Source organism: Peromyscus californicus, unplaced genomic scaffold (genome assembly GCF_007827085.1).
Source record: "Peromyscus californicus insignis strain IS unplaced genomic scaffold, ASM782708v3 Scaffold_17__1_contigs__length_78620276, whole genome shotgun sequence".
NCBI lineage: Eukaryota > Metazoa > Chordata > Mammalia > Rodentia > Cricetidae > Peromyscus > Peromyscus californicus.
The window spans coordinates 7,935,800-7,961,541 of NW_026294469.1; the positions used below are offsets into that span (position 1 = coordinate 7,935,800).

The following is a 25,742-nucleotide window of genomic DNA, read 5'->3' on the forward strand; positions in this document are numbered from 1 at the left end:
GGTTTTTTTTTTTTTTTTCATGTGGTATGCTTTGGTATTTACTTCTTTTTTGTGGAGCATATAATTTTTTTATTCATTTTACATACCAATCACAGATCCCCCTCTTCCATCTTCCAACCCCTCCAGCCTTCCCCCCCAACCCAGCCCTTATCCCCTCCTACAAGAAGGTAAGGCCTCCCATGGGGAGTCAGCAGAGCCCGTTACATTCAGTGGAGGCAGGTCCAAGCCCCTCCCCCTGCCTCAAGACTCTGCAAGGTATCCCACCATAGGTAGTGGGTTCCAAAAAGCCAGCTCATGCACCAGGGATGGATCCTGATCCTACTGCCAGGGGGTCCCTTAAGCAGATCAAGCTACACAACTGTCTCACTTATGCAGAGGGCCTAGTCCAGTCCCTTGGGTGCTCCACAGGTGTTGGTCTAAATTTCATGAGTTCCCACTAGTGTGGTTTGGTTGTCTCTGTAGGTTTCCCCATCATGATCTTGTAATCAAATTGGTGAATATCCTAATTGTCATCATAGAGCCTTTCTCCAGTAACTGATGGTGGCAGATGCAGAGATCCACAGCCAACACCAGGCAGAGCTCCAGGAGTCCAGTCAAAGAGATAGAAGAGGGATTCTATGAGCACGGGCATCAAGATCCTGATGGGGAACACTGACTCTTTACAGTGGCCTGGCTTGTTTGACGCTGGTGTTTGTTGGTTAGAAACAGTAAATACATTTTGACTTGCAACCATTTCAATTTATAATGGTTGCATCAGGAATTAAGCCCCTCCTTAGTTGGAGAATATTTAAACTGTTCAGTTTCAATGACATTTTGGTTAAAATGTTGTTTTGATCTTGACTAAATATTTTATAAAAACTAACTCAAAGTAATGACCACGTATATAAAATACTAACTTTTATGTTGTTGGGGTTTATTTATATTTAATGGTCAAGTGTAGCAAAATGCACTTCACTTTTAACATGTTCAGCTCAGTATTACTTGTTATAGTCTGGACATTCTGCAGCCATCGCCACTATCTGGTACTGAAATCTCTTCCTCATTCCAAGCAAGAACTCTGAACCCATTATACAAGAACTCCAAATTACCATCACCTCAGTTCCTTGTGATCTCTTAACTTTTGTGTCTATGAATTTGTACATTTAAAATATTTCACGTGCAAAGAATCATATCATTTTATTTATAATATGTATAGCATATTTTAAACAAACTAGTGATTGAAGGTTCATTTTATTTCGACATGTACCAGATTCCATTCTTTTCATGACTTAATACTCTTCAATTATTTATGCATAAAGCACACTTCAGTTATCGACTCTACCAATAAATACTTAACATTGTTTCCATCTTTTTCCTGCTGTGGATAACAATTGGTAATAATAATAATGTGCAATGAATATCAGCATGCAATTATTTTGTTGGAGTATCTACTTCCAATCTTTTAGCTAAATTCTAAGGAATACAATGACTGAGTTGGGTATTATTTTTATTTTAGCTTTTTTAGTAAATACCAAACCCTTCTCCATCACATTGAGTTACAGTGTGGGTTAATTATTCCAATCTTCTAGGTTCTCCATAATATCATCATACTTGTAATTTCTTGATATTTTGGCATAAATTGTTCTCATGGTGTGGGTGATAACTCTTTGAGACTTTTATTTTCATGCCCCATATATAATAATCTTAAGTAACTTTCATAGGAATGGCCATTTTCATATTTGTTTTAAATAAACATTTGCCAGATTGTGAAGTGTATTTTATTTTTATGTTGAATTATGAGTTAGATATTAAATATAATAGATGATAATAGGGACAATAGACCCTCATGGTATTTGATTTTCAGATTCATTTTTCCCATTCTGAAACAATCTTTCCACTTTCAAACACATCCTTTGACATACAGAAATTCTAACTTTTAAAAATTTAATAAAATTATACTAGCCATTTTGTCCTTATTTTTTTAAGAAGATCTGGGTGAATTAACTCCCACAGGCTTTTAACTTTGGTAATGTCTTAATCTGCCCCCATTTCTGAATTGGTTCTGTTGTGCCATAGGCTTCCTGGTTGATGGCTTTCTTTTTTCCAGCATTCATAACGTGAACTGTGTCATCCCTCTGTCTTCTAGTCTCCATTAATTCTGATGAAAATTGAAGTCTCCCTTTGGACAAGCTATTTTTTTTTATTATACAATAATGTGCCTCAAATGTGTGTCCTTTTCAGTTTATCCTTCCTAAAGCTGAGTGAGATTTTTTGGAATGAATTCTTGGATATTTTTATGCTAGTATGTGTGTGTGTGTGTGTGTGTGTGTGTGTGTGTGTGTGTGTGTGTGTGTGTACATGTGCATGTGTATGTGCATGTATGTGTATGTGTGTGTTCCTGTGTGTGTGTGTTTATGAAATGTAGGAAGTATTCAGCCTTTATTTTTTTTTCAAATATCCCTTCTTGTCCCTTTCTTTCTCTCTTCTGTGCCTGGGACACCCACAGTGCGTACACAGGTACACTTGATGGCATGTTACGTGTTCTCCAGAAGATATTAAACTGCTTTCTTCATTTTTTCTTATAGATCAGACTCAAAATATTAATTTTTGTTCCAACTGCTGAATATTTTCCCTGTTTGTTCAAGTCTTAGTTTTGAGTTTTGTTGATTATTTTCTGACTGTAATTGTACTTCTTAGTGTTCCAGTTGTGACCCGATTCTTCATTTAAACTTTCTTCTCTCTTCATGTTATGCCTATACCATTTTGTTTGCTTCCTTTTCTCTCTTTATTGTATTTTATTGTTTATTTCAGAAAGGTCTCAGTGTCTAGCCAAGGCTGGCCTCAAATGTGTGGTGATCAGCTTGTCTCGGCTTTATAAATCTTTGGGTTACAGCCTGGACCACCACACCCAGCATTTGCTTCTCTGTTTGTCTTTTCTTGGGATATTTAACATTGTGCTTTTGAAGTCTTTGCCTTGTGATGCTGATGTCTAGACTTTCTCATGAATAGTTCCTGCAAATTAATTTTGTTCTTTTAAAAAACTGTACTTTTCCTATCTCTGTATGCCTTTTCATGATACTACGGGAAATAAGCTTCACAAAGAGAGCACATATCTCATTCTTTTTATATAAATTTCTTTAGAAGCAAACTGGCTACGTAAAGCAGATTAGTGGTTATCTAGAATTGGATAAAAATTGTTATATACACACTTTGCAGGATAATGGAAATTCTTATTTTCTTTCTGGCAATGGTTTTATGATCTATTTGCACATCAATACTGACAAAATTGCATATTTTAAAAATATTGAGCTTATTGCACATTGATTATATCTCATCTCAATGAAGTTGCAAAAGATAAAATTTACAGGAAACTCCATTTTTAAGAAATGTATAAATCTAAATTTAAACCTGTTTAAAAACTGGATATTATATCAAAATTGTATGTGTATGTGCATATATAAATAAGAATATATATGTGTGTATGCATGCATATAATATATTTGTGCATGTGTATGTATGTATATGTTTACATGCATAATATCCCTTCCCCTCTCATTAAGAAACATCACTGCCTCCTATAAAGTTTGGTAATATTGATATCTATGGCACTAGTGAGATTTATCCACAACTGAAATTATTCTGAAAAGTGAATAAGATTGAGATTAAAGTTTCTCTGGCTATTTAAAATGAAAATTGTATTGGAGGAGGCTTTTTTGTACCTTATCTACAACACCACAGAAGGCATGGCAGTGGAAGTAAGTGTGGGATTCTGCACCAGCCTCACCCCAAGTAGGACTTGACTGTATTTACATTGTGTCCCAAATAAAATACAATTTCTTGATTCCTCTCTTTGCCTTATTTCCTCAGATTTCTACTTTATTTTTCTTTTCTTCTTTTCTTGTGTTGTAAAACAAATAAGAATGGGAACTTAGAGAAGAACAAACCCATTTTCATTGACTGTTTGAGGAGCCAACATATATTTATGCTTCAGTTCCTTCTGTTATTTCCTAGACTACTGACCCCAACCTCAGCTCCAAATATTGTTTGCCAAGTACTTGGAGTGAAGTGTGACTTTTGGGGGTAAAGTAGTATACCATGTTTAACAAAGTAGGGCTTCTTATATTCCAATTCTTCACAAATTTGCGAGTCATCCTTGCTCAGGGGCCATGCTAATCTTGTCATTCTCATTCTAATTTTAGTACATGTGCTGCCAAAATGAGCACATAATTCCATTTTTCTTATAATGCATTTCCATCCATTCATTAAAATTATGTAGAAGCAAATCATGATCAGAGGTGATGAGTGTGCAAGACAGATGGATTTCTTATCATTCATGGAACTCAATAATATCCTACTGTAGGGGGAAAAATCCAGGGGATATAAACACAAGTATATTTAAAGTAGAGAAAGAGTTGGGGAGGAACAATGTTTTAAATATCAGGCCTAGAGAAGTTCTGTGGAGAGCTATTTGAGCAGAACCAACCTCTTTGGCCACATTACTGACCCTGAGACCTACTGATCTTGCGTTGTGTATTAGTTAGGGTTCTCTTGAGTAACAGAACATACAGAATGAATATATATATATTTGAAGGAAAATGCCCCAAAGGAAGTGGTACTATTAGGAAATGTAGCCTTTTTGGAGTAGGTGTGGCCTTGTTGGAGGAAGTGCATCACTGTGGAGGTGGGCTTTGAGGTCTCTTATGATTGGGCTATGCCCAGTGTCACAGTTCACTTCCTGAAGATCAAGATTTAGAACTCTCAGCTCCTTCTCCAACACCATGTCTGTTTGCATGCCACCATGTCCTTCAATGACAATAATGGACTAAACTTCTGAAGCTGTAAGCCAGCCCAATTAATTGTTTTCCCTTGCTGTGATCATGGTGTCACTTCACAGCAATTGAAACTGTAACATATACATATACACATACATATACATACACACACATCCATACATATGCATACACACATTCATCTATGTATAAAGGGGTTTATTAGAATGATTTACAGCCTAATGGACCAGCTAATCCAATAATGGCTGACTAATCCAAGAATCCAAAAGTTGCTCAGTCCATGAGGCTGGTCTTCAGTAGATGCTGGAATTCTGAAGAAGTGGGCTCTAATGCCAGTCAAAGAATGGACTTGCTAGCAAGGTAAGAGCAATCAGGAAAAAAGGCTTTCTTCTTCCATGTCCTTACATAGGCTTCCAGCAGAAGGTGCAGCCCAGATTAAAGTTGTGTTTCACTGCCTCAATATAAAGATTAAAGGTGTGTTTTTTTTCCCCAGCTCAAAAGATCTGAATTAAATTTTTGTCTTCCTACCTCCATGATCCTAAGTGGAAGTGGATCATCCCACTTCACATTAAGCAAACATCCCCCACAGGTGTGCCCTCCATTTGGGAGTTTTAGTTAATTCCACATACAGTCAAGTCGATAGCTATCACACATTGCACAGCCAATGGGCCAAACTATTTGGCTTGGAACATAAAGAGGGGCCAGTTTCTGAAGTCAGGTTATGTTAGATGTGGTCATCCACACTGACATAGTTCCAGGTACAGAAGAAAGTCTTAGGTTTGTGGTAAACAGATCAATGATGCTGGGATTCACTGCATTTTTTCTATTCTTTGAGAATTTTATATACGTATACAATATATCTTGATTATATTAACCCCTATTCTTTCTGCTCCAACTCTCTCTGCTCCCCAACACTTCTCTTTCCAAATTTCAGACACTTTTTAAAATATATGAATAAGTCCCTGAGTCCAGTTATTGCTGCCTATGTAAGCATGCATGTGGAGTTATCCAACGGGGCATGGACAGCCTACTCATGGAACACACCAGGTGAAACATAAGTCCCTCCATAGCAGACATCACATGTCAATAGCTCCTCAGCCAGGGTTAGGGCCTTGAGAGCACCTTCCCCTTCCGTCTTAGAATTTTTAACTGACTTGATCTTGTATAGGTTCTACGAGGATAACCACATGTGCTATGAGTTTATGTATGCAGCATCCACATCATGTCTGTAGTCCAGCACTTCACAACACCCCCTTCTTTTGGGACTTACATCCTTCCTGCTCTCCTTTACTTGACCCTTGCTGGGAGTGGGTGCTGATGTGAATGTACAGCTGAGAACTCATAGTTGCTTATTCTTAGTACTTGGACCAGTTTGGAGCCTCTGCATCAACTATTACCCACTTCAATAAGAAGTTTCTATGATTTGACTTCTGGAAGGAATATCATCATTTGAGATTATATTTTTTTTATGCTAAAATTTGTGACCACCTCTTCTTAAGAAATAATTTATGTCCTAAAAATCCTATTCTATCAAAGCCACACAATTATATGTCCATTCAGTCACACAACTATCATCTGTTTGTCCATCTGTGCACATATGTATCCATTCATCCAGCTGTGACTTAGAGGGTATGGTAGTAGAAGACCAAGAGCATCTCAAATCTATAGTCTAAACAACAATGTTTAGAAGGCAGTTTGCTAGTGTGACCAATAACAAAACAACGTTAATAGGTTCTCCTAAGACTCCCATAGCTATCTTGGCTCTTACTTGACTACTTAACACTTGATCAAAATAGGTGCAGGACCAATTTGGTGTATGCCTTCTTGGGCCCTATGTCTAAAAGGCAATCTTGAGAAAGCCAGTTGAATAAAAGCACATTGCAATCACAGTTTGTGTGAGAGCCAAAGGCCAACCCAGAAACATGGCACAAGCTTGCCTATGAGAATGGAATATTGGCTCCAAAAGTGTTAAAGATGCTATTCTCAGAATGTTATTATGCTATTATCTGTGAAGCCACTGCTCAGTGTATCTCCTCATTAATTGTTGTATTTTGCAAATAGTATATTCCTGCACTAAGAAGCTTTATGTCACCTCAAGAAAAATGTTTCCTTTGACTATTCTCCATGAATTCATAAATCATATTGAATAAACTAAAATGAACATCTCTAGTTTAGAGAAACTACACAGGATTTTTAAATGAAAACTGTGTTTGATTTACTTCTTTTAATTAAACAGAAAACTCTCATGTTTCACATCATTAAAGCAGTAACACAGATTGTGTTGCCTTCTAAATGACTTCATCAACTTGGGCTGCTGTAACATATTACTGAAGGCAGGGTGGTTAAACAATAGACTTCTATTTATCAGAGTTGTTGAGGTTGGAAGTCTGAGATCAGCATATTAGCATGGTCAGATTATTGGGGAAAACCATTATCTGATTCAGACTGCTTATTTCTCACTGTTTCCTTACCTGACTAAAAGGCCTCTCTGCCTCTTACTCTCCATCTAAGCACACTCCTGCCTTCATGAGAATACAACCCTCATGACCTCATCCAAGCCTGATTACAGAATCCATGCCTCTACATACCTTCTCATTGGGAATTAGATAGGTTGAATCTGGAAAGAACATGTGTAGTCTTTAGTCACGCTTTCCACCCAGCACAGTCTGAGTAATACCTGTGTAGAGCTAAATCATCTTAACAACTTTGTACGCGTGGGGAAGGACATTCACATTGTCTCATTTTGTATAATTGGTTGAATTCAGACAAATGAATTTCTTGTCGTTCTCTCAAATCTGATTCACTTTGTTCATGGCTTAAGTGGCATCTGTGAGCATTAGGCCTCTTTAAAAAATGACAGAAGATAATAAATGCTTCCAGAATTTGTTTTGCTGAAGTGAACTAATGACAGAGGACCATATGGTAAACTATATTTTTAATTACTTTTCAACAATGTTGAATGTTTTCTCTCCTTATTTTCATATTTAATGCTCTTGATCACATTTACCAAGAGTCTTCTTCAGGAGAACACAGCTTTTACATAACAACACTTGAGTAACTTTATAGGCAGTATCTATTATTGTGCATAAGCAGCACGCTTGTTCTCAGTACTGTAAACCTTGCTATGACTCTTTGGACCTTCCAAGGAGAAACGCTCTCCTTTGCTCCCTAGGTTAAAATGGCCACCATGTACATTTCCATCGCATTGAGGGCTTTTGTTTTACTTTTCTGATTTTGGAATTTATTATCTATGTTTTAAAATAAATTTTCAAGAGGGAGGGGGAACAGGGGTTGGTATGTAAAAGGAAAGAAAAACTTTTAATATAAAAACAATTATAAAATAAAATAAAATCCAAGGGGTGAAATCTCAAAATAAAATAAAATAAATTTTCTTGAGATTATAATTACCTCACTTCTTCCTTTTCTTACTGACCTGCAAGCCCTTTCATGTGTCACATCCTTCTGTTCTCTTGTAATTTTATGGACTCTTTTTCTTTAATTTTGCTTCTCTCTCTCTCTCTCTCTCTCTCTCTCTCTCTCTCTCTCTCTCTCTCTCTCCCTCCCTCCCTCCCTCCCTCCCTCTCCTCTCTCTCTCTCTCTCTCTCTCTCTCTCTCTCTCTCTCTCTCTCTCTCTCTCCTCTCCTAGATATATAAAGGCAACTTCCTCAGTCTGTATAATGTTACTTATATGTATATGTTTTTAATTGTTTTATTAACATGAATTTGGTGGCTCTATTTCAGTTTAAGAACAGCTTAAGCAGTAAATGGTTGTTAAATACCCAATTTTAAACCTAAGTTTTGAAACAGAATATATTTGATTTGAGGATATATATATATATATATATATATATATATATATATATATATATATATATATATATATATATAAAATATAGAGCATGTGTTTGTAGACTGAGGAACTAGTACTTTATTTGCAGTGAGTTGAAGTGAAATCTTTACTCAGATCCCTAGGTCAAAATATCCTAGAGCTCTGATTGTTCCTCCATGAGTAGGCAGAAATTACTCAAGGTAAAGGTGAGATAACAGCTAAAGTTACCTGTTAATGCTTTTAAATATTCATAGTCACATAAGGAATTAAGATTAAGCGGCCATCTATATTCTTTTGCAGACCAGCTGTCATGTACCCTCCATTCCTATCTTTGTCCCTATCTTTATGAAATGAAGCAGCATGGGGTTTTTGTTTGTTTGTTTGTTTGTTTGTTTGTTTGTTTTAGTCCCTTTTTTTTGCTGCATGGTACAATTCCTTTGTGGGTACTCACTTATTACCTGTATAACAGTCATGGGGTTAAAGACTCAGGTATAACTATGATCTCAGGAAGATTGCTATCTCTTTTTCTAGTGTGTGTGTGTGTGTGTGTGTGTGTGTGTGTGTATGTACATGTGTAAGAGGCCAGAAGACAACCTCTCATGTCATTCTCAGAAATGCTGCATACTTCCTTTTGAAGAGGATCGCTGAATCAGGAAGGGTGAGGCTCTTAGCTCTGACCTCTTGGCTTTCTTCTCTGAATCGACTCTGTGTTTCTTATTTAATAAGACGGTTGGTTACATCTACAAACTATGATCTCAGGAAGATTGCTATCTCTTTTTCTAGTGTGTGTGTGTGTGTGTGTGTACATGTGTATGAGGCCAGAAGACAACCTCTCATGTCATTCTCAGAAATGCTGCATACTTCCTTTGAGTTAAGATCTCTTTATGGCCTGAGCTCATCAATGGGGTTAGACTGGCTAGCCAAAAATTCCTGCTGCATCCTGCCTATTCAGTGCTAAGATTACAAACAAAAGCCACCAAGACAGACATTTTTACGTGGGGATCCTGCAAGTACTTTACAGACTGTGTGCACTATTTCCCCAGTCCCTTGACATCACTCTTAATGAAAAAGAAGTCTGCACAAATACAGAAAGTTCAAAGCAATATGTCTCTAGATTTCAAACCACAAAAGGCTGATGATATTTCTGCATCTGAGTGTCCCAACTATTTAGATTATGAGTAAAATTTATTAAGGAGGACTTCTGACACACAATTCAAAGATTCTCCAAACTTCCAAATCAACTGCAGCCTGGTCCATTACAAAAAAAAAGAAAAGCTATTAGAAATACATAAATATATTCACACATATACGTAATTGTGTGTTTGTGTGTAAAATATTTTCTTCTCTCATCTGCTCTACAAAGTCTACTTTGGTTATCTTCTCTTGACTAAGGTAATGTGTTTTGATTTGTTTATTTCATCTCCACCTGTCTGGTTGGCTCAGGCATTTCCATCTAGGGTTACTCCCCAGTCTGTGAATATAAACTTATTTAGAAATTAAGTGTTTGTATCCCAGTGAAGTTAAAATGAAAGTTCTGAGTTAGGCAAGACCTTTAACCTTATCTTTAGGCAAGGCAGGGTGGGATTTGGAAGGGAGGCACAGACAGACAGAGGGAAGGAGCCAGTTGAAGATAGAGACAGAGGCAGCTACATGCCCAGGTATGAAGGGGTTCCCTGGAATCACTCAAAATTGGAATAAGTGAGAAGAATTGGCCCCCCAAACGTTCCCAGCAGGGACACTGGTCAGCTGACACTTTGACTTAGAACTTACACTTAGAAGTTTACACTGTAGAACAGTGAGTGGCACCAGATTAAATAGAAATGGGCCTTAACCACACTGCCATAACAAGTGCCACAGGCTCCTAATGCAATATTGGCATCTGGGCATGAGAACACACACGTTCATTGCTACACTCTGCTGAAGAAGTCGTGTGCACGAGTCCTTCTTTCCTCTGGTAGGAGCAGGTGCAGACAACCATCCAGAGGCCGATCCTTGAGATGCCTGAAGCAGGACATTCAACCATCTAACTCCATGAGATCTCGAGCTCCTCATGCTAGTACGAACTCTGCTGGGAACACTAGATTGTTTGAAGGGCTTACCTTTGGCGGCAGTTGGTGTTCTGGCTGAGCTATCACTGTGATGATTGCTGCCTCATTGATGCAGCTGCAAACAGGCACAGTCAGGGCAGCAGAAAGCTAAAAAAATGCACACTTGCAAAATGGTGAGGCCAAATTTTTAGGAAAAGAATAAAGAAAGAAGTAATATCAAAAAGTCAGCCAGATTTGTATTAAAATATGCGATCTCCGTGTGCAGTGTTGTGCCTTTGTACATTTACGTCTTTGTATGCGTCTGTCTGGGTGTTTTCTAACCCATCGCTCTACAAGCATGCTAGCCACAGGCCGAGGCCCCCAGATGCATTGAGATTCCCTGCCAACTCAAGGACTGCAAAACAGAGGTGACACTTCATCCCCATTTCCTGCATGCATATGGTTGTGTGATGTGAGCATTTACCAACCTTTTTACTGAGGTTCTAGACTCCCTGATGCTTCCCTACTGTCCAGGCAGCCAGCTTCCCTTCTGCTGGAGAGAGCCAATAAAGTTCTCCACAACAATCTGAACACATTCACCTAAAAGGGCTTAGAGATCCTGGCAGTGGAAGAAACCAAACCATCAAACATCTTCCCTTCAAACTTCTTCTCTTCCCTTATGGTCTCTTTGCACAGAATTCTCGGAAGGGAAGATTTCATAGTTGCCACAGCCTGTTAGTCCTTCATTCCTCTTAAGGCTCAAAGCTCAACTTGGCCTTTTCTATTAAGCACCTTCTCAAAAGACTCATTCTCAGAAGCTCTTCCACGTTCTCCAGCTGTTGTGCACCGCTTCTCTTGGCTCTTCCTTTCTCTAATCATCTCTGGCACGGCTTGCCTCCTGCTTCATGTTGCTACCAGAAATAGCCCACTCAGCAGCTGGTCTCTGAAGAAAAAGGTTGCTGCTAATCTTGCCATGTGACATTGCTCCTGCAGGTAGGTGGGATCACTTTGGCAAGGGAGTTTTGGTGGCAAAGGAGTGGGTTAGGTGATACTGTGAGCTTGTACTTGGTCCAAAGCCTAAACAACTTTACCTTGGCCCTCACAACAACCCTCCAAAGAGTATTTTCTGAACTTTCCTTGGCTCCAAGAAGTGCACATGGGAAGCAATCATAACTGAGCTATAAAAATTGCTAGAGAGAGCAAGGCAGGTATTTCAGTCCATAAAGTGTTTCCCAGAACAATCATGAAGTCCTGAGTTTGATTCCCAGAAACCAAGCAACAAAGGGGGGAATGGGAACAAATCTATAGTACTGGGAGGCAGAGATAAACCAATCCATGGAACTCACTGGCAACCACCCGACCTAACAGAAATGTTCCGTGTCAGTGAAGAAGCCTTCCTTGTCTTCAAAACAAGATAGATGGCACATGAGGAATGCCACTTAGAATTGACCTCTCCACATACACATACACAGACACACATGTGTGCTACCCAGTATGAACACACACACACACACACACACACAAATACACACACACACACACAAATACACACACAAACACACACACACACACACACACACACACACACACACACACACACACAGGCTCCAGCAAAGATGATATCAGGTTGACCAGTTGAATTCTTTGCTTATCTACGGTGAGTAATAAAGTACTTTGAAAGTGGATTCTGCTGTTAAACAGAGCAGAGTTGAGATTTTTGTGTTTAAATCTTTGAATCCCCATTATTTTGTAATATTGATTACATATTGATCTACCTTCCAAGTAGGAAAGTGAAGAACAGTCAATACATTTAAAAGGTGACAAGCCAAAGGCTTTTTGATACTCCAGGTAAGAAATTCTATTGAATATGCTGTCTTCAGATGCACTGTCTATATGGCACCAGGTCTAAAAGTTACTTTGCAAGATATTATGCAGCTACCATGTGAAGTGACTAAAGGAAACATTTTAAAATGCATTTCCTTACAAAGACAGAGCTATGAAATCCGTTGTTTTTTGTATTCTGGCCATGTGTTAAAATATAGCAGCTCTCTTTAATTCTCCACAGAAGAATATGATTTCAGCTACTATCATGACTATCATCTCCATTGTTACATTGCAACACCATCTCAAACATTATCTAAGATCCTGTGCCGAAGTCATCCTTGGCCTCTCCATGGCGCCTGACAGAAGTTTGGCCTTTCCCTGGGGCTTTGGCACTAATCAAATGAATTGCTAATCAAATCAACTGCTAAGGATTACCTTCTTCTATAATCTGTTTGGAAACAGTGGCCTAAGCTCGTTTCAGATTTCCCTCCAGTTGGGAAGGTGAAGATGTCTCATTGCTCTGGTGTGCTGCAGTCTCTGGTGTGAAAACCGTTTCCAGCAGTGGGTAATGGGCAGTCGAGAGTGTGAATTTTAAATGCCATTACTCACAGGGAGACCCAGAGGACTGTGCCAGGCCCCGGCAGGGGTCTGTTTGGAGCTAAGAGTTAGAGAGTAAAATAGCACATGGTGACCACTGAACCCAGGCCGGTTTAGAGGCCACTGCCACAGGCCCTGGTTCTTTTTAAATGTTGTAATTTGCAGTAAGAGAAATTCTAGTGTTTCCTGGCTCAGTTTAGCTTCCAAATTGAGGTGGGAAATACAAATGAGGAAACTTATTAGGAGTGAAGTACCTTTTCAGAGTGCTACTGGTAGCAGGTTGAGGTCAGCTAGCTTCCTATAGCAATGTAAATCTGTCATCTTCAGGATAGAATATGGCCAGAAGGACAAACACATGGAAATCCCATGAGGAATAAAGCCCCGAGCACAAAAACTGTGAAATAAGGAGCAGCTGACCAGACTGTCAAAGGCTGCCACTGTGGGAATTCTCTAGTCTCTGTGGGATATCAGCAAAGTGTGCATCAGGCAATATGGGAAGGTATTTGTTCCTTCTTTATTTATGGTGTCTTGTAAGTGTTTCCTGTGTGTGGCTGAACCATGAAAACACTCTAAACTATATGAACAAGTCCTAGCAATGGGGGAATACAGCTTTAAAACTCACATATTAATTATGCTGTATATATATGACAACCAAAGTAAATGATCATTTCATTGGCAATCTGTGTACAATCTGTTTCATGGCATATGTAGTAAAAATAAGAAATATATGAGAAAATAGCTAGTTCTGTATCATTCTGATACAGTTCTGAAGGAAATTTAACATTCTCTGGCACAGATTTCTAGTGTCCTTCATTTTGATTTTGATGGAAATTTATGATGGTGAGAAAAAAATCATTATCTTTGTCAAGAAAGTGGTTGCCAGGTGTTGACTTAATGATAGGGAGGAGTGGGTGAAAATGGCCCAGGGAGTGGTTTTAATAAGTGTGAGTACAGTTCATGAAAATTTGCAGGCTGAACAAAATTTCTGAATGCTTAATGATTTTGGAAAGCTTTTTGCAAGGTTGACATAGACAGCTGCAATTATCTGTCCCTTCCTACATGCTTGCCTGAAAGTGAATGCTCTTTCTTAATTGGGTGAGCAGTTTGTATTCAGAGATTTTTTAAAGGACTGACTTCACTTTTCTTATTTAATTCACAAGACCAGAGTGTCCTCTGCGATCCATTATTATATGAGTTGCAAAATCAAGTAATATCTATTTCAAGGACCCAGGAAGCTGCCTATGCTTTGTGCTCCCTGGTTTTGCTTGTCACCATTCCAAGTAGATGTTTCAAAAGCCAAATAATAATAATAATAATAATAATAATTATAAAATGAAATGAACATCTTAAATACAGAATGTGGAAAGAATCCCTTCCCTATTCCTCAAATGTTTCTCTTAATCTAGAAATCGATTGCAACACTCAACCTCATTTAGTTGTGTGCATTTGGAGACCAAGGTTTAATGTTAGTTATCTTCCTCAATTGCTTTCTATCCCACATATTTTATCTATCTATCTATCTATCTATCTATCTATCTATCTATCTATCTATCATCTATCTATCTATCTATCATCTATGTTTCTATATCTATTTGTTGTTGTACATTGTGACTTTATGTGTCATATATACATTCTCATGTGTAGATGTGTGTGTGTAAAGGTGCAGATATACTTATGTGCATGTGAGGGTCAAGGCCAGAGGTCAATGTTGGGTTCCTTTCTCAATCTCTTATCCACCATAATATGCAGAAAGTGTCTCTCCCTTTACCTGAATGTTGCCTAAATGGCCTGTTTATCTGGATTGTGAGCTCCATGAAGCTGCCTGTTTCTGACACCTTGATGCCAGTATTACAGAAAAATGATATATAGCCCAGATTTTTACATGGGTGCTGGAGTTCCTAAATTAGGTATGTGTACTGGCGTAACTACTCTACTGACTGAGCCCTTTCCCCAGGTTACCTCCACCTTACTGAAGTTAGAGTTCATGAATTTGGCTGGACTTCTAGGCCAGCAATCCCTTCTAGGCCAGGAATCCTCTTGCCTCCATTTCTCAAGTTCTGGGATTACTGGCACCTGCTACTATACCCAGGTTTTATGTGAGTGCTGAGGACTAAGTCCCAGGTTCTTATTATTGCACAGCAACCTCTTTACCTGCTGAGACATCTTCTGTTCTCAAGTCAACTACTTTTTAAAAGTTAATACCTAATTTATAATGTCATTTTTATAGGTGGATAAATGCCTGGTCAGAGTAAGAGAGAGGATAAAGGTACAAAGAAGAGATGTGCATTAATTAGACATATCTGGAATATATCAGTTATGAATAGAATGACCATTCTAATGAAAATACAGACCTATTAGAAATAATCTGTTGGGAAATCAAATAATAGATGTTTAAGGACAAGATTTTAGACTTCATTGAAAGATGTATTAAATCTAGCTATTGAAACAACTTGATTAACCATAAAAGAACTTTTCCTCTCCAATGCCATCCTCTCACAAAGCTTTTCTCCAAAGACTAATTTCACATTGTTCTGTAACTGCGCAGTCTTGAAGAACTATTTCCTGCAAGGATTCTTCTGCAATATATTTTTCTCCAAATGCCAAAGCACAGGTGGAATAAGTAAGATGGCTTACTAAAATTTGAGATGAGCCAATAATAGACATTTTCTTGAAAAACATCTAATTTGAAACTTACAGGTATAAACATCAAAGCCGTTCTAATAGTACTGAAAAATGGGGAAAATGAAGAGAATAAGGTGAAAAAATTATGATAAACTTTAAAAGTTTCATAGTGTTTTTTACCTGCTGCTGGTACTCTAGGGAATAATCACAATCATCATAAAATACATATGAATGTGTCTAACCTACAATTGACCGTGTTCTTCTTTAGGATCATTTTTGATGTATGAATCTGATGGATACACTGCATTTTTTTAAGTCTCTATTTTTGAATATTGAGTTACTCCCAACAAGTCATAATTATGATTACTACTGTGAAAATTCTGCCAATGGCACTGCCAGAACCTACAAGCCCTTAGCTCTATTTTTATGGACATATAACAGTAAGTGACCTTAGCCCTCCCAATTACTTTGCTTGCCAAATAATAACACTGATAGCTTTAACAGGGTTATAGGGAATAGCAAATATGCAACTGTGGATGAATTCTTTAAAAATAAGTAATTGATGAAAACAAACATATTTATCTGTAAGAAAACAATTAAGGATTGTCCATGTAGCCTAAGACTTATATGTGGAAATAAGTCTCTATGCCCACATACATTTAAGCTTGATGAATTTTAGGGAGTTTCTGCTTACTAAAAATTACAATTAATTCAAACTAATAATGGACTGTTTCAACTCAGTGGAAGCTAAAAACAGTTGAATACACTTACTGGTCATTATTTTACCATAGAACTTATAAGACAATAACATCTCATATTTTCCTGTCTGTTGGCTGTTTACATGCATTTGCACATACATGACTAACTATTTCCGCCTACATCTACAGAAAGCTGTGAACACTATGCTTACTTCAGAGAAAGCACAGGTAGGGCTCACTCACAAGCATGGATCTAAAAGTCTATCTATGCTTATAAATTGAAAAATGTTAGAGATGCAGATTAAAAGCCGTAACTTTACATGATCCTGGTGGATCTTACGATGTATGATAACAAAGCAAACCTTGAAGTTTTCTCCCCCTCTCACTCCTTCCTTTCTTTCCTTTGCCCTCCATTTCTCCCCGTCTATCTGTCTATTACTCTGTGCTCTATGGTCCCTCTAGACTCCCCGGTACAATTCACATGTAATTTTTTAGTATAGGTTAATTTCCATGGAAAAACTTGCAAATATTTGTTGGAATTATTTCTATCAATGGGAGATTTTAATGAACTTTCTGGTTTATTGATGAAAATTTATATCTAGTGACAGAAGACAATCACAATCTTCAAAATTTTTAAAAATATATTTGTTAAATTATTTTTTAATGTTTTTTTCTCTTGGTCTGAGAATGAACTAGAGAAGGATCTGGGAGTGTCTACTCCATGAAAAGTTCAGGTGAAAAGAAAGGGCAGGATTATTTTCTCTATAAAAGTCTAATTGGGATGAATCATTGTCATTACCTGTTTTTTTTTCCATTTACCTCCCCCAATAGCTTTATAAATATCTAGGTATTTTAAAAATGGAATGAGCTCTCATTATCTGAGGAACACTGGAAATCATGCATCATTAAAGAGGTAGACATGCTTGATTGGAATGGCGAAGAAGGCAATTAGAGTGGTCCCAGGCAGAGGGAGAAGGCTCACACTTGTAATCCCACCATCCAGGAAGTTGACACCCAAGGATCCTGGCTAGCATAAGCTGAAGAGTAATACACTGTCTTAAAACAACTTCTAGAACAAAATAAACCTTTCAAATGTAACACCTAATATTTGAAGATTTGTCCAATTTTAGGCAAACCACTTAGTGAAGATCTTTTTTCTTTTTCCTTCCCCTTCCTTCCCTTCCTGTCCCTTCCCTTCCCTTCTTTCTTTTCTGTTGTATCTTGTTTTTGTTGTTGTTATTTTAAAATACAGCTCTGAACTCAAAGGGAATAAGATTGTGTTTTGTTGCCCAGGTGGGGTGCAGAGCCCACTCTCTTGTGTGCTGTAGCTGGTGAGGGTCAGGGCTAACACTAGAGGTAACCCTCTTTTGGGGGTTTCAGATAAGACAGCCCTGTGGGCCTGAGAGCAGGAGAGCTGATCTCTCCCCCATCATATGCCCCCTACAGCCATCGGGAGAGAGGAATCTGCACCTCATCTGAGCGAAACAGTAGAGCTGGCCCTAGTGATGTGAGTGTGGCTGATCCAGACCTGAGAGCAGGAGAATTGGCCCTGTTCCTAGATGCAGGCTCCATTGGATGAGCTAACCTAGGTAGGCAGTGCTGGAGAGTCTGCCTGGGTAGTGATGATGAAGGAAAGCTGGTCGGCTGACCAACCCAGCTACCACCCAGGCCCAGAACCAGGGCTAAGAATTGGCCACCCCAACATCATCTACGAACTGTTGGAGCATGTGAAGGGAATAAACCTATAGATTCAATACAGCAGGATCACCACGTCACAGGACAACAGGATATCCAAGAGGAGCCCCAGTGAGAACCTGTAGCTAGAGTTTTCCTGCCTGGCCCACAGTCGGGACAAATCTCTCTCACCCACCAGTCCCACAGCCATTCAGACCCAACCAAGTAAACACAGAGACTTAAATTGGTTACAAACTGTATGGCTGTGGCAGGCTTCTTGCTAACTGTTCTTATAGCTTAAATTAATCCATTTCTATAAATCTATACCTTGGCCCATGGCTCGTGGCTTACCGGCATCTTCACATGCTGTTTGTCGTCGTGGCGGCTGGCAGTGTCTCTGACTCAGCCTTCCACTTCCCAGCTTTATTCTCCTCCTTGTCCCGCCTATACTTCCTGCCTGGCCACTGGCCAATCAGTGACTTATTTATTGACCAATCAGCAACACACTTGACATACAGACCATCCCACAGCAAGAACCCATTGTCAGTGGTATAGCAGAAACTAGAGACCTCCAGTCAGACCAATGACTTATGGCAATGAACACATGCAAGTAAAAATGAATGGACTAAAGGGTAACACCACAATGGCAGAGGGCAGATTCAAGAAGATGGGGAGATAAGTGAAATTGGAATGCATGATGTGAAATCCATGAAGAATCCAAAAAAGTTTTTAAAAAATTAGTTTATTCTGAGTCAAATGAGTGACCATGGCCCAGGCACATAGATTCTAGTTTTCCCACATAACATGCTCCAAAGGGGAAATGGTTTCTTAAAAATTTTATAGTTACAGAACAAAGTAAATGCATACCTCCAGGTATTTTCCCAAATATATTAGTGAGAAAATATGGCATGAGGATTTACTTCAAAGCAGAGATAACTCTGTTAGAGATTTAAGGTATTGTTGGATGGCATTCTTAAACCTTTGGGTTGGTGGATCCCAGTGAAGTTAATAGAGTCCAAAGCTTTTACTTGATACTCAGTAGGTTTTTAATGTCACAGACATGGGCAATAAATGACCATTAAAGAGACCATATATAGATGAAGATAATTTGGCTCAGAGAACACCGAAGAAGAAAGGGTAGAAGGACTGTAATAGAAGCAGAATAGAGAAGAGCATGTGAAATGCTGTCCTTTGGATATAACGTGGCCATTGCAACTATCAATACACAGCATCTGTGAATGCCTGCATAAGAATCACACTAAAAATACATGAAAATAGAATTGCTTAGGAAGAAGTGGTCAGCAGGAATTAAAGGGAGGGTGATGAGAAAGGATAAAAGAGGTGAACCTGAGCACAATGCCTTGTATGAATGCAAGAGATTATCAAAATATTAAAATAGGGAAAAGATGAGAAATGATCAAAGTGAACATTGTACTTAAGATGAAATTCATACTGCACTGCAAGATTGTTAAAAAGAGCTTTCTTTGTACTTAGTACAGGGCTGAGCAGTATATAAACATTTTAAAGCAGTCATCTGAGGAATCTGTATTTGTCATGTTTTTGGAAGAAGAGACACTTGTTGTGCTTTGGAGCCAGCGACCTTGATGCTGTTCTCCACAGCTCAGCTTTAACAGTGCACAGGATTGAGGGCATGTTCTGTGCCAGACATACTTGTAAAGCTAATGAAGACCCTGGATTCTCTCAAAATTGCCAAACTTAAAGGTCAGCATTAGGTAGACAATTTCTCCCCTTTCCACACACAAGGATCCTCCTCATCCTCCTTTTTCACCTCCTTTATACCATCTTCCCACTCTTCCTATCTTTCCTCCTTTTCCTCCTCCTCCCCTCTTTCCCCCTCTGTTATTCCCTCATCTTTTAATCTCAGAGTGAAACTCAAAGGCTTTCCCAAGAGCCAAGTGCACAGCTGCCCCATCTGAGTCCTCCTTGGGCTTACTCTTACTCTCACCCTATTATTGTGTTATCTGTTACTCGGTGTCTACAGCTATGATGCATTTTGGAACATTTTATTTGGGGGCATGCTGTGATATGCTTAATTTAAACAGTTCTAGTTTTATAAGAAAATTGGTGGTTCCAAAACCATAGAACAAATTTGTAAATTATGGAATAGAGGTTGGTAGAACTAGAGTGACTGAGGCTTATTCTAGCATTTCTGATTACATTTCAATTCCTAGTGTTGCTAATAACATGGAATTTAAAATTGGTTTATTTTCTAATGGGGGGGTGGACAATGGATTTGGATGTGAAGAGAGGTGGGGAGGATTGGGGAGAAGTTGGAGAGGGAAAAACATAATCAGAATATATTGTTTGAAAAAATCTAATTTCAATAAAAGAAAAATAGAAAAAATAAAATTGTCAAGCTTTCAAATAAAGCACAGCCCCTTTGCTTTCTCTCCTGATAGGATTTTGAAGAAATGTTGCATAGTGACAGTGATATTCATCATGATTCTTGAAAACACAAGTCCTACCCTTGGGTCTTTTTTTGTTTTGTATTTTTGAGACAGGGTTTCTCTGTGTAGCTTTGGTGCCTGTCCTGGATCTTGCTCTGTAGACCAGGCTGGCCTCGAACTCACAGAGATCTGCCTTGGTCTGCCTCCTGAGTGCTGGGATTAAAGGTGTGTGCCACTGCTGCCTGGCTACACTTGGTTCTTATAAAGGTTGAAGGAAAATATAAAGCAATACCTTAGGTGAGAAGTCTCAGTCAATGAGACCATGTAGACCATACTCTTTCCTAAAATGAGTCTCCAATCTTGGGTTTGTTTCACTGAATTCTCTGCTATTCATTTTCTTTTTAAGAAAGTTTCATTTATTCTAAAGAGATTGTATTCACAAACCTAACATTGAGAAAATATTCTCCAAGACGCCAAAGACTCCACTCAATATTCTCTAATGTACTGCACTTCAGCAACAACTGCAGTGTGAATGCATGCTTGGAGTGATGTGTAACAGATAGAGATGTAAATCATTCAAGGGGGAGAGTCTACACCTATGTAGGAAGAACAGTTGTATTTGACAAAGATCAACTAACTCTGCCACATTTTTGTCTGAGCCCATCCCACCCCCTAAGAAGTAACTTAACACACACAACACATGTACACACACACACACACACACACACACACACACACACACACACACGCACTAAAACAAAACTTGAACATCTTATAGATGGATATCTAATCATTTATAAGGAATAACATAGATTCATCAAATGTTATGGCAATAATTATTGAGTGACTAAGATATTTTAGTTATGATAACCTGGTTTTGCTTCAGCTAAGTATGTACTATGACTTTTAATATGTAAACATCCTTTGCATTGAATGAAACAATATGACTCCTCCATGTAGACTCCTCCATAAAGAAAATTATTTCTCTATTGCTGCTGCAGCATCCAGAAGATGTCAGTTTCCAGTCCCATGTATTGTGAAGATACAAAAATAAAACTTTGTGAATTATTTAAAAGGTATAGAGTACAAATTTTTAAAAAGCATGTAAATGTTCAGTGACTAACAAGTCATCAAACATTTAATAAACAGAAGAAATGTATGCTGTGGAATGCTGCTCTGTATGCTGTGAATGTGTGTTGCTCTGATTGGTTGATAAATAAAATGCTGATTGGCCAGTAGTCAGGCAGGAAGTACAGACGGGATAAGCAGACATGGAGAATTCTGGGAAGAGGAAGGCTAAGTCAGGAGTCACCAGCCAGACACAGGAAGCAAGATGTCAAAGCAGAACTGAGAAAAGGTATCAAACCACGTGGCTAAACATAGATAAGAATTATGGATTAAATTGAGTCTAAGAGCTACTCAGTAATAAGCCTGAGCTAATGGCCAAGCAGTAATAAATACTATTAAGTCTTAGTATGATTATTTTATAAGCAGCTGAGGGACCGCGGGCTTGGTGAGACCAGAGAAAAACTACAGTATAATTAACATCAATTAAAACTTGTCCTCTCTCCTGGGGATGCAGTTCAGTATGTGACTGGCTGGCATGCACACATTCCTGGGTTTCATCTCCAGCACTGCACATGATTTGTGTGTTTTCTTCTGTATACATATACATATACATATACATATACATATACATATACATACAAGCATAAGAATAAGGACTAAATATTTTCTTTTTTATAACATCATTTTTATAAAATTCATCCTATTGCTTCATTATATCTCTTCCCCTTGTCTCTTTATGCTTATTTGATTATATATGCTTTATGTATTCACAGCCATTTAGAAAAGTTTACTTACTGTTCACAAAATCTGTTGTCTCTGAATCTCCATTATTTGACTTTCTTACCTATTTAGCAGATTTTATTGCTCTTTTATGTTTTATATTAATGGTCTTTTATATTGTAAGAAATTACCCCAAAATTTAAAATGTAAAGCAATGAATAGTTATCATCACAAACACTGAAACATTATCTGGGCATCAGGGGTATGGCTGTGGCTTAGTTGGGGACTGGGGCTCAGGGTGGCCCTTGAGGAAACAGATGGACTGTCAAACAGAGCTATGGTCATTTACGAGTCTGAACAGCCACTTTTAAGCCCATTCACTGGGCTGTTAGCAGGAGGCTTCGGTGACTGATTATTTCACATGTGCCTCTTTCTAGCCACTAACACAATGGGATAGCTGCTGATTCCCATAACAGCTGCAGATGAGAAAGACAGGAAACAGTAGGGAGGGAGGGAGGGAGAAGTAAGAGGAGGGAAGGGAGGAGAGAAGGCAAATGGAGAGGAAAGAGATAGATAGATAGAAAGAGAGAGAGAGAGAGAGAGAGAGAGAGAGAGAGAGAGAGAGAGAGAGAGAGAGAGAATTTCTATGATCTAAAATTCATTATGTGTTTCTGACTTATTTTGAACTTATGATCTTGCTTCCTCAGCCTCTAGAGTTCTGGGGAAACAAGCATGCAGCACACATCCAGCTGATAATTTGAATAGCTTCCTGTCTATTAACCTTCTGTTTACAAAAAGTCCTCCGAATACAGGGAGAATGCTGATGTAGGTGGATACATGGATACCAGCCACCAGAGATCACTGACAGTTAAATCCTGCATGCATGAAATGGTTTGTCCTCACATGCTCACATTGTAATTTCCCATTGTTTATCTATCACTTACTGTTTTTAAACACTATTGAGAGTTGTGTGTGATACAATTACATTTCTGTTGGAACAGTCTTATGGGGCTTTTGGTAATACATTTTATTTTTAATCATTTAATTTCATATCAATTTCTTGATTAACATACACAGAAGGGTTTCATTATGTTATTTTCACATTGTCCATCCCTGATCTCCTGTCTGCTTCCATGGTACATGTGTTCTATTACCATTGATTTCACCCTTCCTATGCATTTAGACATCTTGATCCCTCTCCCGGATACTTTTCTCTTTTTATTTCTTATATGCACTTAAATGGACACATATGGATATATAATGTTGGGGTGATCTTCTCATATCCAAATGTCTTAAAGCCTTTGTAAAGAGGGCATCAATATTGCCAGTATTACCCTTTCCTAAGGGGAGTATTATGATCAGTTGTTAAATTGTTGACTTCAGAGGGTTTCATCACCTCTGGTATACAGCAGGGCCTCTTACCATTCACTTAACAAAATGTAGTGTATGTGAAAACAAAGTTGGAATTCAGATATCAGATGTTTGGTAAATGAGGTAACTATTAGTTAAATTTTTGATTAAGAAGTAGAGGAATGGAGAAAAATTATAGCATTATTTAAGTGGATGAAAATAATTTGGATATTAATTTTTTGATTGTTGCTTTTTGTTGCAGTAACAGAATGAACTAGGTTTCTATATAAATTCAGTGTTTTTGTGATATGATGTACCATGTAGTTTTACATAAATTAACACAAATAGAAGATAGCCCATCTCCAATGAAAAAAGGAGGTTTGTTTGAAGTACTATTTTACACTCTATTTCAATCATATTCCATTTTATTATGGTCCTTGTATCTCTTAGGCACACACTCATTTCCCCCTCAGCACTAGTATAGTAAAATACTTTCAAAAAATGAAATTCACAAACTTTTGCATACACAGACTGTGGTGTCATCTCATATTTTCAACTATGTCTAAGGACTTTGCCATTAATATCAGGTTAATGAATTCACTGGTATTCCATGGCATGTTGCTTCAGCATATTGTGGACAGACAATCCAAGATTCTATCTTATGTGAATGCAGAGTTATATTTGTAATTGTTCAGGATAATTTAAAACTAAGTAGCACATTTCTCTCTAAATGCATATCCTTACATAACAGTTTTCATAAATATGCCAAAGCAAAATAGAGAGTTCTGCATTGTGACAAATTTTATTTATTTAATTGTTCTAAGACAAAGTTAACATTTGTGGAGCAAGAAGACTTATTATTCTAAACACAGAGCCAAAGGAGTGTTCATGGAGAGTGCTGGAAATGTTAGATAAGCCTGTAGTGATGGGCAGCACAACACTGGCTGTACTCGAGCTATCTCGTGTGAGTCTTTGTTATTTTGCTTTATTGCTAAAGGGAAATTTATTAAGTGAGAAGAAAATTCAGACTAAAGAATCAATTGCTTCCCTTCATATTCCGCACGATAAGCTCCCCATGTTTTTTGTTTAGCATGATGATACAGGCTGCAGGATAAATCATTTGAGCATTCAAAGATGCTTTACTTAAACAAAATTAGATATTGGTGGCTATAGTTACAACTACAAGAAATAAAGGACACATGGAGACTCTCTCACTAAATACATTCTTCTCCCTGCTCCTGCTGGGCTAGTCCTGAGCTCACCAGAGCCTGGCTCAGGAGCTGGATTTTTTTTTTTATACCAATTAGCAAGGTGACCTTTTTGAATAACCAGTGGCTTTGCTTTTTTAAAAAAATGCGAAAATTGTAAGACAGCACATGTGGAACATGGAGATTGAACAAGGGACTAGGATAAATGCAATTTTGGACTACAAATCTGCAGTTTTACAACAGATTTGCACTTCCGTGTGTAACCTGGATTCAGTAGAGGCACACACAGTAGCTTTTCTATGATGTGGTGGAGTCAGGACTATTCTTTCACTAATAAAGTCCCAATTATGTGAGAAATATGAAAAAAAAATAATCAATGACTTTTACACACACATCATCACAGGTCCAAAAGACATTTGTTCATCCAAAAATATGGGATTTCTCTAGTATTATGTATTTTTAAAAATTATTTATGTGGTTTCCAGGTATTAATTAGTGGATCAGTCAAGATTCTCAAATTTTGAATTCATAACAATTTGGAAATCCTTAAAAAAATCCTCCAAGGAAATATCACTAAGAAATCCATAAGCATGAAAACAAAGAGACCAAAACATAACAGGTCAGCATAACTGTTTAGAAATAAATTAATGAGGTGGATTAAAAGATATATGGGACCTTCCTTATGTTACTTAATTCCCTTCTTTCCTGCCTTATTCTTTGAAAAGAAAGCTAATGATGTCAGTCTCATAGAGCTATTATGAAGAGTGACATAAAATAAGTTATGCAAAATACAGTTTTACTAGCATATAACAATTGTTCAAAAATATTTGCTGAATAGATCCACGGATGAATCTTCCTGCCAGGCTTCACCATTAAATCACCTTTCTTTACAAGGATTAAAGAAAATGACATTTTCTCCCTGTAGGTTGCCATTATTCATTTACTATA

At 37.9% G+C, this 25,742-nt stretch overlaps 1 non-coding gene across 1 annotated transcript; it reads right to left on the reverse strand.

The window, feature by feature from the left end:
* Positions 1-4,095: 4,095 nt before the first annotated feature.
* On the reverse strand, positions 4,096-4,202 carry LOC128113144 (U6 spliceosomal RNA). Its single transcript, XR_008219363.1, has one exon. It is a non-coding gene; the product is annotated as a U6 spliceosomal RNA (small nuclear RNA).
* Positions 4,203-25,742: the final 21,540 nt, after the last annotated feature.